The sequence below is a fragment of the Heptranchias perlo genome, chromosome 6 (genome assembly GCF_035084215.1).
Source record: "Heptranchias perlo isolate sHepPer1 chromosome 6, sHepPer1.hap1, whole genome shotgun sequence".
Lineage (NCBI taxonomy): Eukaryota > Metazoa > Chordata > Chondrichthyes > Hexanchiformes > Hexanchidae > Heptranchias > Heptranchias perlo.
In genome coordinates, this window is record NC_090330.1 from 4,624,075 (window position 1) to 4,640,353 (window position 16,279).

The 16,279-nt window shown below is 45.8% G+C and overlaps 1 protein-coding gene across 4 annotated transcripts in view; it reads right to left on the reverse strand.

The window, feature by feature from the left end:
* Positions 1–16,008, reverse strand: part of LOC137322695 (glycerophosphodiester phosphodiesterase domain-containing protein 5-like) — a 199,152-nt gene extending 183,144 nt beyond the window's left edge. For all 4 annotated transcript variants that reach the window (XR_010963209.1, XM_067985640.1, XM_067985639.1 and 1 more), the window contains exon 1: positions 15,364–16,008. The gene's annotated coding sequence lies outside the window, so the exon portion shown is untranslated. The remainder of the gene's footprint in view (positions 1–15,363) is intronic.
* Positions 16,009–16,279: the final 271 nt, after the last annotated feature.

The window sequence follows — 16,279 nt, forward strand, 5'->3', positions numbered from 1 at the left end:
CCAATTTGCATACTCGCCATTGCGAACAAATTCTTCCCCTTACAACTGCCAACAAAATACAAGTCTGATCTTCAACCAGCTTGTGATACTGTATTAATTATGCAAATTATGCAGGAGACTACATTAAGTATGCTAATTAGGAGTTTGTATATGTAATTTTTTGTCAATCGGAGACAGACTGCCCTCTGTCACTCCAGTTGCATGAATCTGACGGTGACACTGCAGTGTTGAATGTGGCTATAAACAGCACTCTCTCACCATCGGAAACTCAAAGGACACATGCCGATCGGACTCCCATTATTTGATCTTTCAAACGTCAATGAATGTTGACTTTGTGTTCACCGCACTCAAATTTACTCAAACATGCCAGCAACTGGCAAGCGAACTCACAATGGATGCGGCAACCACAGAAGTCTACAGCACAGAAGGAGACCCTTCGGCACGTCGTGTCCGTCCTTTCCAGAGCAATCCGAAACTAATCCCACTGCCCTGCACTCTCCCGTGGGAACATAGGAACAGGAGGCGGCCATTCAGTCCCTCAAGCCTATTCAGCCATTCAATTAGATCATGGCTGATCTGTATCTTAGCTCTATTGACCCGCCTTGGTTCCGTAACCCTTAGTACTCTTACTTAACAAAAATCTATCAATCCCAGTTTTAACATTTTCAATTGACCCCCAGCCTCAAAAGCTTTTTGTGGGGGGGGGGGAAAAGAGTTCCAGATTTACACCACCCAGTGTGTGAAGAAGTGCTTCCTGACTTCACCCCAAGCTCTAATTTTAAGGTTATGCCCCCTCGTTCTGGAGTCCCCCACCAGAGGAAATAATTTCTCTCTATCGACCCTATTAACTCCTTTAATCATCTTAAACACCTCGATTAGATCACCCCTTAATCTTCTATACTCAGGGGCTTCAAGTTACAATGCTCCAATCCATTGATGGGCAAAAGCATCAATAATGTGGCACTGGTGCCTCCAACGGTAGGCTGGCCTACCACAAAGAGCTGGGTAATTATGGATGAGGAAGGCCATTTGGCCCATCTTAGTTCATCCATCCAGGAAGACCCTAAAGTCCCACCACTGCAACATCTAATTGGTACTTGAATGATTCCAAGGTTTGCCTATTCACTATGGTACCAGGAGTCCAATTCGAGAATTGATCACTCTTCGTTTGAAGACGACCTTCCTGATATCGGTCCTAAATTTGTATTTTACTAGTTTGGGCCTGCATCTCCTCATCTAATTTTCTGGATTTGCTTTTCCACACTGTTTACAATCTTAAATCCTTCTGTAAGAATCCTAGTTTCAGTTCTCCCCCTCCTCCATCCCATGACTCTCAAACCATTATTTATGAATTGAGAAACTAATTTGAAGAGACAAAGTCCCTTGGGGCAGGTCACGACCCAGGTAGAAAAGAGTGAATGAAGAGAAAGAAGTAAAATTCCTCTGGTTTTACAAGGAGTTTACGCTTTTGTACTTAAGCACCACGTGTGGAAAAGTCAGCACATCACCCCTTGCTGACATCCCCCTGTAATAATTGGGCTCAGTTTGAAGTCAGTGGAGACAGTGAGGTGGAGGACATCAATAAAGGAAGGACTATTGTTCCCGCACCAGCTCGTTTTTCGTCTCGCGCCAACAAAGATTCACAGTTATATCTCCTCATTTTCTCTTGGGGAGGGGGAAATAAGGAGGGGGGGGGGGGGAAGAGGATGACAGAGAGAGGTTAGAGGGAGTGGGGAGAGGGAGGGAGCGGGGAGAGAGGATAGGAAGAGGGAGGGAGCGGGGAGAGAGGATAGGAAGGGAGCGGGGAGAGGGGAGAGGGATAGGAAGAGGTAGCACTTGCACAAGAAATAAAGTAAAAATAGTTTGTCATGGGGCTTGGATGGTATTAATAGGGAGCAATTGCTGCATCTCATTAGGGAGCGTTATATCTCATTAGAGTAACGAGGTCTGACTCAGGGGCATTCTGCATTCATGGCTTTTAATGTACAACTTTTTTTTAAATTCCTTGCTCCTGCCTGCTCTTTATAAAGCACAACCTGCTTGAGGTGGGGTTGAATCAGTCACAAACACTGCTGGAATATTTAGGGCAACAGAATTTCACAGTAATCAACTGCAAATCATTTTCTCAATCAACTCAGTAACGATACCTCGCCTGTTACTCCCTCAACGCAACAGTCGACACCCAAAGTGACAGCTACCACTGGTACAAGAATAGACATAAGACTGAATAAAAGCACACGATGGTGTACATACATCAGCAAAAGTAGCAGATACCCTGAGGCAACTGCAAGGTTCAGTCTGATCTCTAGCTGGTTAGCAACTGCTCCATCCTTTCCTATGGTGATCTACGCTGTCATCTTAACTCCTCATTTACAGTCACTCCTGGGCATCGATTATTCATACAGAACAGCGAAACAACAACTTGCATTTCTAGAGCGCCTTTAACATAGTAAAACGTCCCGAGGCACTTGTCAGGAGCGATTATCAAACAAAATTTGACACCGAGTCACATAAAGAGATATTAGGACAGGTGACCAAAAGCTTGGTCGAAGAGGTAGGTTTTAAGGAGTGTCTTAAAAGGAGGAGGGAGAGGTGGAGAGGTTTAGGGAGGGGATTCCAGAGCTTAGGGCCTAGACAGCTGAAGGCACGGCCGCCAATGGTGGAGAGGTGAAAATCGGGGAAGCGCAAGAGGCCAGAATTGGAAGAGCGCAGAGATCTCAGAGGGTTGTAGGGCTGGAGGAGGTTAGAGAGATAGAGAGGGGCGAGGCCAGGGAGGGATTTGAACACAAGGAAGAGAATTTTAAAATCGAGGCGTTGCAAGGCCGGGAACCAAAGTAGGTCAGCGAGCACAGGGGTGATGGGTTAACGGGATTTGGTGCAAGTTAGGATACGGGCAGCAGAGTTTTGGATGAGCTCAAATTTACGGAGGGTGCAAAGTGGGAGGCCGGCCAGGAGAGTTTCAGAATAGTCGAGCCTAGAGGTAATAAATGCACGGATGAGGGTTTACACCCTTGAATAGATTGCACTCTGTATACATTATTAGTACAATTCCAGCCTGTAACTCAGTCCTAAGTATTTATTATTCTGCATTATAAACTGTCCGAACCCATTCACCATTCTTAATATGGAGACAATCGACACATAAATGACACATGAAGTTGTGTACATTTGTTCCAAATGAAATGAATAAGATGCTCAGGGCACTTAAAATAATCATCTTAGGTCTGACCACTCAGTTGTAAGGTGGCAGCTTCAAGTCCCACTCCAGGGACTGGAGCACAAAATCTAGGCCGGCACTTCAGTGTGGTATTGAGGGAGTGCTGCACTGTCGGAGGTGCCGTTAAACCGAGGCCCCGTCTGCCCCCTCAGGTGGACATAAAAGAACCCACGGGCATTATTTCAAAGAAGAGCAGGGGAGATTTCCCCGGTGTCCTAGCCAATATTTATCCCTCAACCAACATCACTAAAAAACAGATTATCTGGTCAGTCACATTGTGGGATGTTGCTGTGCGCAAATTGGCCATCACGTTTCCGACATTACGACAGTGACTACACTTCAAGAAGTACTTCATTGGCTGTAAAGCGCTTTAGGACATCCAGAGGTCATGAAGGGCGATATAGAAATGCAAGTTCATTCTTTCTTTTTCAATTCATCCAAGCTGAGGTCAGGTTGGGTTGACACTGCCGGTGGGATTCAGCAACACTGCCCACTTGTTTGCTATTGCTTCAACCACGCTCTGTTTGATCTATGATACCCATCATCAAATAAACTCACAGCTAAGACTTGTAAGTAATAAGCTCAACCTTTTTTAAAAATTCATTCTCGGGATGTGGGCGTCGCCGTCATTTATTTATTTATTTATTTTATTCTATTCGTTCACGGGATGTGGGCGTCGCTGGCGAGGCCGGCATTTATTGCCCATCCCTAATTGCCCTCGAGAAGGTGGTGGTGATCCGCCTTCTTGAACCGCTGCAGTCCGTGTGGTGACGGTTCTCCCACAGAGCTGTTAGGAAGGGAGTTCCAGAATTTTGACCCAGTGACGATGAAGGAACGGCGATATATTTCCAAGTCGGGATGGTGTGTGACTTGGAGGGGGAACGTGCAGGTGGTGTTGTTCCCATGTGACTGCTGCCCTTGTCCTTCTAGGTGGTAGAGGTCGTAGGTTTGGGAGGTGCTGTCGAAGAAGCCTTGGCGAGTTGCTGCAGTGCATCCTGTGGTTGGTACACACTATAGCCACTGTGCGCCGGTGGTGAAGGGAGTGAATGTTTAGGGTGGTGGATGGGGTGCCAATCAAGTGGGCTATTTTGTCCTGGATGGTGTCGAGCTTCTTCAGTGTTGTTGGAGCTGCACTCATCCAGTCAAGTGGAGAGTATTCCATCACACTCCTGACTTGTGCCTTGTAGATGGTGGAAAGGCTTTGGGGAGTCAGGAGGTGAGTCACTTGTCGCAGAATACCCAGCCTCTGACCTGCTCTTGTAGCCACAGTATTTATGTGGCTTGGCCAGTTAAGTTTCTGGTCAATGGTGACCCCCAGGATGTTGATGGTGGGGGAATTCGGCGATGGTAATGCCATTGAATGTCAAGGGGAGGTGATTAGATTCTCTCTTGTTGGAGATGGTCATTGCCTGGCACAAATGTTACTTGCCACTTATCAGCCCAAGCTGATTGCCAATCCTTAGTTGCCCTGAAGAGATGGTGGTGGGCTGCCTTCTTGAACCGCTGTAGATACCAGTTTAATACAACTGAGTGGCTTGCCAAGTCACTTCAGAGGGCAGGTAAGGGTCAACCACATTGGTGTGGGACTGGAATCACGTATAGGCCCAGGTTGGGTAAGGATAGCAGGTTTCCTTCCCTAAAACGACATCAGTGAGCCAGTTGGGTTTTTCTGATAGCTTCATGGTCACTATTTCCAGATTTTAAAAAACTGAATTCAAATTCTCAAACTGCCCTGATGGGATTTGAACTCACGTTCTGTGTGGATTATTAGTCCAGGCCTCTCGATAACTAGTCCAGAAACAGAACCAGTAACTGCGCGACCTTCTTACTTATCCCAACCTTTAACAAACAGCTAACAGTCTTTAACAAGCAACTTTTGTAGGTAAACTTTTGTAAACATATTAAATCATGGGAGTACGATTCTAAGTACTGCAGCAGTAGAAAAAGCAGAGAAGTTCCAAATCAAGGACTCCACTCTCAACCGTACCTTTCTTCCCTCTAGATTCAACGATTCTAATGGTCTCCTGGCCGGCTTCCCATCTTCCACCCTCCATGAACTTGAACTCATCCAAAACTCTGCTGCCCGTATATTAACTTGCACCAAGTCCCGTTCACCCATCACCCCTGTGCTCACTGACCTACATTGGCTCCCAGGCCAAGAACGTCTCGATTTTAAAATTCTCATCCTTGTTTTCAAATCCCTCCATAGCCTCACCCATCCATTTCTCTACAACCCTCCAAGATCTCTGCACTCCTCCAATTCTTGCCTCGTGCATCCCCCGATTTCCATCGCCCCACCATTGGCGGCCCTGCCTTCAGCTGCCGAGGCCCTAAGCTCTGGAATTCCTTCAGTAAACCTCTCCGCCTCTCTACCTCTCTCTCCTCCTTTAAGACTCTCCTTAAAACCTACTTCTTTGACCAAGCTTTTGGTCACCTGTCCTAATACCTCCTTATGTGGCTCGGTCTCAAATTTTGTTTGATAATCGCTCCTGTGAAGCGCCTTGGGACGTTTTACTATGTTAAAAGTGCTATATAAATGCAAGTAGTTGTTGCTCTTTGGTGTGGGTACTGCATGAAACCACAACCTCCCACCATATTCAGTGCAGTTCCCCTCGTGCACCCGGAGAGGAGGCGTGTGATTATCACTGTTGTATTTAGTCAGACATATTTAGAAACAGACAGCTCGGTGCGTCAGAAGGTGAGAAGCAGCTTAACTGCCCTGTCACTCCAGCATCACCATGTGAAAGTCGGTGAACCTGATGTCAACGGTGAGCAGGATAAGCAGGAGTAGATTGAACAGTTTGTTACATGCAATCACGGCACCTACAGCACAGAAACTGGTCTCTGCCAGTGTTTATACGCCTCACGAGCCTCCTCCCACTCTGATTACTTCTTCCCTCCCTTGATTGCCCCCTTCTTCATGTAAGCATCAAGCCTCCCCTTAAATGCATCTATGCTACTCGCCTCAACCACTCCACGTGGCAGCAAGTTCCACATTCTCACTACTCTCTGCGTAAAGAAACTCCTCCTAAATTCTTTATCTGTTGTTAGTGACTATCTTATATTTACGCCCCCTTGTTCTGGACAAGTGGAAACAGTTTCTCCACATCCACCCTGTTGGAACCCTTCATAATTGTGAAGATCTCGATCAGGTCTCCTCTCAGTCTCTTTTCCAGAGAAAAGAGCCCCAGCCTTTTCAATCCTTCCTGATATTTGCATCCTCAATTCTGTTAACATCCTGGTAAATCTTTTCTGCACTTTCTCCAGTGCTTCAATATCCTTTTTTATAATATGGAAACCAGAACTGTGCACAGTAGTTCAAGTATGGTCTAACCAAGGTCCTATATAAATTTAACATTACCTCTCCTCTCGAAATGAACCCCAGTACTTTGTTTGCACTCTTTACGACCTTATCAACTTGTACTTTTTGGGATTTATGTATCTGTATTCCTAGGCCTCTTTGCTCCTCTACTCCATTTAGTTTCTTACCTTCCAAGGAATAAGTGGCCTCCTTATTCCTCCCACCAAAATGAACCACCTCACAATTTGCTATATTGAATTTCACTCTGCAAGCCTGTTTATGTCTCCTGGATTTTGGTGCAGTCCTCCACGTTATAAGCCATAACCCCAATTCAGTATCACATGCAAATATTGACAACATAGCTCCAATTTCTGAGTCCACATCATTTCTGTATGTATCTGATAAAGAACAATGGTCCCGGCACGGACACCACTTCCCACCTGTCCGGGAAACTCCCCTTAAGTCCTTCCCTCTGTTTTCTGTTCTGTGGCTATCTTTCAATCCATTCTGCTACCTGACCCCACACGCCCTGACTTTTGTCGCGACTCTCTTATGTGGCACCTTATCAAAGGCCTTCTGAAAGTCCTCGTGTAACACATCCACTGCATCGCCCTCGTCTACTCTTTCTGTTATTTCTTCAAAGAACTGGCCTTCCTATGAGGAACGGGTTAGTTTTCGGTCTGTCGAGTGCTGGACCGAAGTAATTGGCAAAAGGTCTTTATTTCACGTTGGGAATTGTTCGAGTTTTGTAGCTCCCCGGTGGCCCAGTGAGTTTATCCAGGGGTTAGCTGAGTCGCACTGATGTGGTCCAGCCAGATCTGATGAGGGGTGGCTAAACCTGTCGTGTGCCACGTACGCTCCAGTCTGCACCCCTTGGACTTGTGGGAGGGAAGATGGAGGTGCCATACTAGGGGGAACATCCAAGATGGGAGTGAGTGAAGGTTTTATTGGGAACAAGGGCATCGAAGGTGGAGATGAGGGAGTGGTTGAGCAAATCAACAGCTGCAGAAAAATTCTGGCTAATGGATGGCCTGCAGTGAGACAGTTGGCAGCTTGTAAGTGGCTCGGGGGATGAGTGACTTGGAGAGAAACCAGAATCCAAGTCTGAGTTCTTTAGTGCAGCCTCTTTGTTATATAGTGCAAAAGAGGGAGTCAGATACAGACTTATGGATGAATAGCACAGACAGTACTGCTCTCCATTTTTAACATACATTGAACAGGATCGATTGTTAACAACAGCAACTTGCATTTACATAGCGTCTTTCAAGTAGTAAAATGCCCCAAGGCATTTCACAGGAGCGAATAACAAACAAAATTTGACACCAAGGCACATAAGGAGATATTAGGACAGGTGATCAAAAGCTTGGTCAAAAGGTAGGTTTAAAAGGAGCGTCTTAAAGGAGGAGAGAGATGCGGAGAGGTTTAGGGAGGGAATTCCAGAGCTTAGGGCCCAGACAGCTGAAGGCACGGCCGCCAATAGTGTAATGAAGAAAATCGGGGAAGTGCAAGAGGCCAAAATTGGAGGAGCGCGGAGATCCCAGAGAGTTGTAGGGTGGAGGAGGTTACAGAGATAGGGAGGGGCGAGGCCACGGAGGGATTTGAAAACAAGGACAACTGTTTTCTATGTATTCTAAGCAATTCTACGTAACTAGCTTCCCATTAAATGCATCTATGCTATGATTCTTAAAGACAAAAGTGTAGTTCAGTCCTACCCACTTGTGTCAAACTCGTCTGTCTCGACATCTAGTTTATATCATTAAAAGAGTGCAGTCCCAGTCCCTTCCCTGCAGACTAATACCAAATACTTACCATGGATGTCACGCCGACATAACCTCTGGCACGCTTAATCTAACAATTTTGATTTAAGTCCGTAACAAGGACAACGAGAATTTTTAAATCAAGGCATTGCCGGACCGGAGTCAATGAAGGCCAGCGAGCACAGGCAAACGGGACTTGGTGCAAGTTAGGATACGGGCAGCAGAGTTTTGAATGAGCTCAAGTTAATGGAGGGTGGAAGATAGGAGGCCAGCCAGGAGAGCAGAAGAGTCCTGCAGGTTGAATTGGAGATTGTGTGGAGTTTTGTCCTCTCGTAACATGACACCTTGGCCCAGTGAAAGATGAGGAGCAGGACAACAACTTATTCAAAACCACAGGCCCTCTCTCCAAAGCTTTAAAAGGGTCAGAAGGTGAAGATAAAAATCAAAGCAGTTTGCCAAAGAAATATTTCCCAAAGAAATATTTCCCTTAAATTACAGTTGATTAAAAAAAAACCCATCTGCAATGACACATTCTTGGCATTCCACCTTTGCTGCGTCAGGATTTGAAACGGGGAATTCCAAACCCTTTCTCTCTTTTGAGTGGGATTTGTGTGTCGGGGGGGGGTCGGAGGTTGGGGGTGTAATTGGAAGACCGAGCAGCTTAAATGCAAAGGTGGCTGTAGTGGGTTTGTCATCACTCAGATCCTCGCAGAATCCTGCCTCTGGGACTTATGGAATTTATAGCGCAGCAACAGGCCGTTCGGCCCAACTGGCCCGTTCTCCACATGAGCCTCCTCCCACCTTACTTCATCTAACCCTATCAGCATATCCTTCTATTCCTTTCTCCCTCATGTACTTAATAGCAAAGATGCGTAAAGGGAAGCTGGATAAGTGCATGCGGGAGAAAGTAATGCTAGGTTATGCTGGTAGGGTTAGATAAAGTAGGGAGGGAGGAGGCTCATGTGGAGCATAAATACCGGCATAGACCAGTTGGGTCAAATGGCCTGTTTCCATGCTATGCATTCTAAGCAATTCTACGTAACTAGCTTCCCATTAAATGCATCTATGTTATGATTCTTAAAGACAAAAGTGTAGTTCAGTCCTACCCACTTGTGTCAAACTCGTCTGTCTCGACATCTAGTTTATATCATTAAAAGAGTGCAGTCCCAGTCCCTTCCCTGCAGACTACTACCAAATACTTACCATGGATGTCACGCCGACATAACCTCTGGCACGCTTAATCTAACAATTTTGATTTAAGTCCGTAACAACACTCCATTTCACATGCGCTTCTTCCTCCCTGCTTTACTTCAGCTTGACTCAATTGGCAATCAATCAATCAGCATTCTTTCCTCTCAAGTCTGAAGGTTGTGGGCTCCATCCCAATACTGCAGTGCAGTACTGCATTGCTGGGAGGTGCTGACCTCATTCGGGCAATTGCCATCGCCGCCCCCCCTACACCCCCAAGTCACGCACCACCCTGACTTGGAAATATATTGCCGTTCCTTCATTGCTGCTGGGTCAAAATCCTGGAACTCCTTACCTAACACCATCGTGGGAGCACCATTGCCACATGGACTGCAGCGGGTTCAGGAGAAGCCAGCTCATCACCACCTTCTCAAAGGCAACTAGGAATGGGCAATAAATGCCAGCCTTGTCAGAGATGCCCCTATCCCAGGTCCTGGCCAACATTCCTCCTTCAACCAACACCACAACAAAAAAAAAATCAAGGGGTCATTCAACTTACTCCTGTTGTGAGATCAAGCCATGTACTAAATGGCTACCACTTCTGTTGAAATAACAGTAGCCAGTGCCCTTCAAAATAATTCATTGTGTGTGAAGTGACTGGAGAAGCTGGGATTGTTCTCGATAGAACAAAGAAGGTTAAGGGGAGATTTAATAGAGGCGGTCAAAATTATGAAGGGTTTTGATGGGAATAAGTGTTTAGCCATGATGGCCGGCAGGCTTGATGGATCAGCTGGTCTTTTCCTATGAAGGGTTTTGATAGAATAAATAAGGAGAAACTGTTTCCACTGGCAGGAGGGTCGGTAACCAGAGGACACAGATTTAAGATTTTTTTTTAAATGCAGCAAGCTGTTATGATCTGGAACATGCTGCCTGAAATGATGGTGAAAGCAGAGTCAACAGTAACTTTCAAAATGGAATTGGATATATACTATGGGGAAAAAGCTGGGCAGTGGGACTAATTGGATAGCTGTTTCAAAGAGCCGAATGGCCAACTTCTGCACTGTAAGATTCTATGAGAGTGCTTCAAGTTGATTCTAGGAAAGTGATGAGGTGCTATCTTTCCTTCAATTTAATGAGGTTATCCCAGTGTGAACACTGAACTCAGACTGAGCACAGAAAGTTACCATCGGCTTGAAAACACGCACACACATCCCAGTGTTTTCATTCATTCTTTCAATAATTAATGAAGGATTTGATTACCAAACTAATGAGTTCACACTGAACAGGGCCCTACATGGATCAAGTACAAGCACCAACATTGCCATGGAAAAAGGCCTACAAATTTAGGCTTTTAAAAAAGTCAACATTTCTTATGGGGGTGGGATTGTTGTGCTTATTCAGGTAAAGTATGAGAGTATTGGGGATCCCAGGTCTAGCACTTCGCGCACACAGGGCAGCTCAGATGCAAAGTGAAGCCTCTGCTCCAGTGTAATTTCTTCTATTACCCATCACAGGCATTTTTTATGGCCTTTCAGAGGACAATTGCCCATTAGTATTAAGTAGGAGAAGCTTTTTGACTGTGGGAACAAGCAGGATTGAGCCCCTCTCAAATTAGTTTCCCATGATCCGCTATGGCAGAGCTCCTCATCTCGGTTGTGCTGCTGTTGGAATTCATCGAGCAGACAGCACGGACAGCCTCACTTAAAAGGGAGATACAAGACAGACTTGCATTTATATAGAGCTTTCCATTACCTCAGGACATCCCAAAGCGTTACAGCCAATTTAGTACTTTTTGAAGTGTACTCAATATTGTAATGTAGAAAACACGGCAGCCAATTTGAGCACAGCAAGGTCCCACAAACAGCAATTAGATAAATGACCCGATAATCTGTTTTTGTCATGTTGGTTGAGGGATAAATATTGGCCAGGACACCGGGGAGAACTCCCTCTGCTCTTCTTCGAAATAGTGGCTGTGGGATCTTTTACATCTACCTGAGATGGCAGACAGAGCCCCATTTCAATGTTTCATCTGAAAGACGGCACCTCCAACAGTGCAGCACTCCATCAGTACTGGCACTGGGAGTGTCAGCCTGGATTTTGTGCTCAAGTCTCTGGAATGGAACTTGAACCCACGACCTTCGAACTCAGAGGCAAGAGAGCGCTACCCACTGAGCCACGGCTGACACCTGGGTCGGGGATGTGGAATTGATGTTTGGCCTACTCCTTTACGTCGTACAGTGCCAGGTCTAAACAGCAATTGAAAGATTGCCCTCTCAGCATGGATGGTGCCAAGAAGATAGAAGATGAGGAAACATTTTTGTTAAGTCTCGCTCTTTAAGAGTGAGCTGTGGCTCAGTGGGCGTCACTCTCACCTCTGAATCAGATGTTAATGGGTTCAAGTTACTCCAGAGACTTGAGCTCAAAATCTAAGCTGACACTCCCAATGCAGTACTGAGGGGAGTGCTGCACTTTCGGAGGTGCAGCCTTGTGGGTGATGGGTTAAAACGAGGCTCCGTCTGCCCTCTCAGGTGGATGTAAAAGATCCCACGGCCACTATTTCGAAGAAGAGCAGGGAAGTTCTCTCAATATGAGCCCTGGCCAAATATTTATCCCTCAACCAACATCACTAAAACAGATTATCTGATCATTATCTCATTGCTGTTTGTGGGATCTTGCTGTGCACAAATTGGCTGCTGTGTTTCCTACATTACAACAGTGACCACACTTCAAAAGTACTTTATTGACTGTAATGCACTTTGGGACGTCCTGAGGTCATGAAAGGCGCTGTAGAAATGCAAGTTCTTTCTTCTTTATAACACACCTCCCAGATTCTTCGCACACAAGATCCACACAAGAGGCAAACACAACGGTAGATGAGGAGGGCACAAGTCCCTCATGATGTTGGTCTGCCCAATGGATAAATATCACATCCGCGAGGCCTCAGGCTGGTTTTCTCTTTGTCCCATGTGTACAAATTGCTAAATAAATAAACATAATGCTGCCTTATGTTGACTCAGTTGCTAAAGCTAGCATGAACCATAAAGGCCACCAGGTCCCAGGCTCAGTTCAGGATGTGTGTTGATTTAGCTGATCTCAGCCCAGGTGTGGGGGAGTTTGGGGGGGGGGGGGGGGTGGGGGGGGGGGCATCAAGAGACCATCATTTAGGGCGGGGGAAAAAAAACACCCAGGGTTCCTGCCCTTGATGCTACACACTGCTACCCTGCTGGAAACTGCGTATGGAACTTAGGAACAGAAGTAGGCCATTCAGCCCCTTGAGCCTGTTCCGCCATTCAATTAGATCATGGCTGATCTGTATCTTAACTCCATCTACCCGCCTTGGTTCCCACCAGAGGAAATAGTTTCTCTCTATCTACCCTATCAAATCCTTTAATCATCTGAAATACCTCAATCAGGTCACCCATCTTCTATACTCAAGGGGATACAAGTCAAGTCGATGCAACCCGTCCTCATATTTTAACCCTTTTTGCCCCAATTCTGGTGAATCTGCGCTGCACCCCCTCCAAGGCCAATATATCCTTCCTGAGGTGCGGTGCCCAGAACTGAACACAGTACTCCAGCTGGGGTCTAACCAGAGCTCTGTACAGCTGTAACATAACTTCACCCCTTTGTATTCCAGTCCTCTTGAGATAAAGGCCGACATTCCATTAGCCTTTTAAAATTATTTTTTGTAGCTGTCCACTAGCTTTCAGTGTATTCTGTACTTGGAAGCTTAAAAACGTGGGGAACGTCAGGCATCGGGCTGAGCTGTGATACCCCTCACGGATAAATATCCTGCTGGTACTCTGTCTCGCCCACGAAGGGCCCTTGGTACCAGGTAGCAGGTAGCAGGTACCAGGTTTGGGGGGTGGGAGGGGGGGGGTAGATGGGGAATGGGTAGAGTCTGCTCATGGGCTTTCCCCTTGCTGGGACATTATGAGATTTTCACGGCAGTGATGGATGAACGGTATCCCACAGCTCGCGGTGCCAGACTCTTTCAGTCCCCTGGGTGTCAGGTCAGGACAGGCTCGGCCTAAATGCCCCCTAGATGTGGTCAGTTGGTGCGCTGATTCTCGCCATGAAGACCTGGTACCTGCTACTCCGGAATTTAGTTTCCCCGCTGTGGAATTACATCGAATGTACAGCACAGAAACAGGCCATTCGGCCCAACAAGTCCATGCAGGTGTTTACGCTCGAGCTGCAGTGTCACTGAGAGCAGGAATATCTCAGGATCCAGACAAGGTGCGGTGTAGTACAATCAGATTCCCAACGTCATCTAACCCTCATGTACTTATCTAGCCTCCCAATAAATACATCCATGCTATTCGCCTCAACCACTCCTTGTGGTACCGAGGTCCACATTCTCACCACTCTTTGGGTGAAGAAGTTCTTCCTGAATTGCCTATTGGACTATTTTATATTTATGACCCCTGGTTTTCGTCACCCCTACAAGTGGAAGCACCTTCTCCACGTCTACCCAATCAAACCGCATCATAATTTTGAAGGCCGCTATCAGGTCATCCCTCAGCTTTCTCCTTTCTAGAGAAAAGAGCCCCAGCCTGTTCAGTCTATCTGCCCCTGTCCAGTCTCTCTTCCATTCCCTATGGTTGATGGCTGTTCTCTGATTCCTTACCCAAGTAGCCCTCCTACTTTTAGTGTTGTTGGGCTGGAAGGCGATTGATAGATTATGTTCCCGCACCTGAATTGCCTATTGGACTATTTTATATTTATGACCCCTGGTTTTCGTCACCCCTCACGTTGTCTGGATCCTATGATATTCCTGCTCTAAGTGACTCTATGCAGCAATGACACGGTCGACAGGCCAAACGGGAAGCTTTTTAAATGCCGATCAATGCCCCCTAGATGTAGTCAGTTATGGACGTATAGCATACAACGACAACAAAAACTTGCATTTATATCCGGCAAGGGGGGCAGGGAGGGCAAAGATGAAGAGTTGTGGGGGAAAAAATTGAGGAAAAGTAAACTTAAAAAAAAAATGTAAAACCTTTGAGAGAATTCTCAAGTTGGGAGGAAAGTTAGAGAACCAGAAAATGAAGGCGGAAGGGACGGAGAGAATGTCATTTTGCCACAACATTACTCACATCAGACAACATTCCCAAAATAAACAAGTGGGGAAGGCTCAACATTCCAGCAAAACAATCTCAAGGAAGAAGTTTCTCCAGCTTTTTGCAGCAATGAAACCCTTTGCAACCAGCCCGGCCAAACCAACCTCGACCGGGCGCCTTCTCAGAGGGGATAGGTGGTTGTTTTTATTCCCTCCGGTCCCAGTTGATGCCTCTCACGGAATCAGACACACGGTTGGACACAGAAATCCAGTCCAACAGGTCACAGTGTAATCAACAGGAAACCAGGCCAAGTAGCAAAGTCTCAACATCTATATACACACACATTATATTATATATACACATATACATAAAATACACACACACACAATCTACCCACACATAGATACACTATACAATCTACCCGCAGCCAAATACGCTACAATACACCCGCATATATTATATATACACACACAATACACACGTGCACACAATATAATACATATGCACACATATAAATATATATAATACAACATATACATACATATGTATAAAACACACACACACACACACACACACAGAGAAGACCAGCTCTTTACAAAACAGACCTGACAATGGCTTTTCAGTCAGCAACGAGAAGGATTCAGCGCAGAAATCATACAAGATGAGCCCCTCAAATGACTATATTAAAAAATTACAAAACGGATTAACTGGGCTGTCTATATATGCACACACGGGCATCTTGGCAAATAATGTTATCCAACTTGATATTACCGCAAAAAGAATCCCAAGCACAAAAATCTCAAAGAATCATGACAGAAAAATAGCCAGTAAACTTACCGACTTAGTTTAGCACGCCTGGGTTTCAGCTTCAAATCCAAACGCCTTCCTTCCCCTTTAAGAAACTCCAAGGTGGGGGGAAGAGGAATAAACACCCTTGTGAGTTATTTAAAAATTGGTTGTAAATGAGAGAGATAGAGATAATGATATTGCAAGTCTTCTTCCTCACATTTAATAGGCAGGGTTGCGAATCCCTGCAACGGGACCCAGGAGAAGGAACACAAATGTCGTTTTATGCGAAGCTTAAACCCAGTGCAAGGTTACAGAGTGTGTGTGTGTGTGTGTCTATCTGTCTGTCTGTACTAGAGCTGCCCAGGACTGATGGGGTTGTTCCTATTGCAATGAAGAGAAGCTTAAGACACACACACACGCCGAGCTGTTGTGCTTACAAAAAGAAATGAGACGGATCCAGACTTGGTTGAGCTTTAAATCCCCAGGTTCTGGCTGTGAAATTTCACTCGCTCTTGTGTCAATTTCACCCTCTATGTTTCAATTTCACCCTCTCTGTGTCTATTTCTCTCTCCTGTTTTTTTTGTTTAAACTCCTGGGTGTAATTGTGAGCTGATGTCCCGAGGCTGCTCTCTGTAGGTTCTTCACTGTCTTTCTCTTTCTCTTTCTCCAAAACGATTTGCAAGCCTAGGATTCGGAGTGGGAGTGGGAGTGGGAGCGGCGGGGGGAGGAGGAGGAGGAGGAGGAGCCGTCACCGCTCTCCCGCCCCTCAAACACGCCTCTGAAACTAACATTTAAAGGAACAGCGTACTCTATACCTATTTATATAATACACACACGCATACACAAATACATACACAAATACACATACAAATACGCACTTACACAAATACACACACTCACAAATACACACGCATACATACACACAAATATACACACATAAAACAAATACACACACGCATACATA